The following is a 1,180-nucleotide window of genomic DNA, read 5'->3' on the forward strand; positions in this document are numbered from 1 at the left end:
GGGTTTTGCCCAGGGCATGAGGCTTCCCTGAGCCCTCTCAAGTCGGTTCCTGGTCCTGTCTGCCCATGAGACTGGGCCTGAGCCCCAGCCTTTGCCCTGGGATGACCCCTCTTGGGCAGAGCATTTTGTTTGGGTGTCCTGTGGGGACCCCCCTGTGGGCTGAGCCTCCTGTGGGCTTGGGTGAGCCAGACCCCCGGGCTGGGGAAGCAGGGCACTACAGGGCAAGGAGGGTCCCTGAGCCAGGGTCTCCCTGTGCCTTCTTACCCCGTCATTCAACATCTGGAGAAGCTATCCCAAGGAGGAACCCTGCACGCAAAGACCTTCCTTGTCCTGATGGGAGGAACAGAGGTGCTCAGGGCCCCCTGGGCTGCCCTAAAAACATCCCTCTTCCAGGGCCTCTGAAGACCCTTTCCCTAGTGCAGAACACTGGGTGGTTTCCAGGGCTCCCCACAACACCTTCCCCTTCCCACACTCTGGGTGGACACACTGCTCTTTGCCCTGCTCTGTGGGAGCTGGGCCCCCATCCCTGTGCCTCTGTCTCCTCCAGGGCAGGAAAGGAAACCAACTCCCCGCCCACGAATAGCCCGATGTCCTCTGTCAGGCCCTGGCTGGGACTCCGCCAGTCACCAGCCCCACGAAGGGCTTCAGCCCCATTCCTCCAGCCCCATGGGAGGCAGGGCCTCTGGGGAAGAGCTGAGGGGACCATAAAACTCACCAGATGCCACAGGGTGTTGGGTTGTGGGGACCACAACCATGTGGGGACCACATGCCCCTGATGGTCTTGGAGCCCCTGGACTCTCCTGCCATTTGGGCTGCGGAATCCTGAGAAGCCCCCAGCCCATCATGAAATCAGAGCCTTCCCCCAAGATGTGGAGCCATCAGCTGGAAGAGCTGGGCAGCTGCAGAGGCCCCAAAACCCCAAGGCCTCCCACCCTTCCATCTGGTGACCTCACCATGCGGTCTTTGTCCTGGGGAGGTGGGGCAGGAGCATCCCATGGAGCCTGGCTGGAGGTTCCCTTGGAGGCCTCCTGGACCAGGGTGCAAAAAGGGCAAGCCTGACTTTGTGGCCACGGAAAGGCAGCCAGAACAGGGTGGGTGCTGGGCTTCCTGGTCATCTCCTGGAAGTGGGGTCGGGCCAGGGGACTCAGGATGGGGAGATGCTGGACCTGGGCTTGGTTGG

At 62.1% G+C, this 1,180-nt stretch overlaps 1 long non-coding RNA gene across 1 annotated transcript; it reads right to left on the bottom strand.

Annotated features, from left to right (window-relative positions):
• Positions 1-264: 264 nt before the first annotated feature.
• Positions 265-1,039, bottom strand: LOC108520441 (uncharacterized). Its single transcript, XR_001882915.1, has 3 exons — positions 954-1,039; positions 716-822; positions 265-330 (listed from the first exon to the last, which is right to left on the bottom strand). It is a non-coding gene; the product is annotated as an uncharacterized LOC108520441 (long non-coding RNA).
• Between the last annotated feature and the right edge of the window lie 141 nt (positions 1,040-1,180).

This window comes from Rhinopithecus bieti, unplaced genomic scaffold (genome assembly GCF_001698545.2).
Source record: "Rhinopithecus bieti isolate Rb0 unplaced genomic scaffold, ASM169854v2 scaffold_53246, whole genome shotgun sequence".
NCBI lineage: Eukaryota > Metazoa > Chordata > Mammalia > Primates > Cercopithecidae > Rhinopithecus > Rhinopithecus bieti.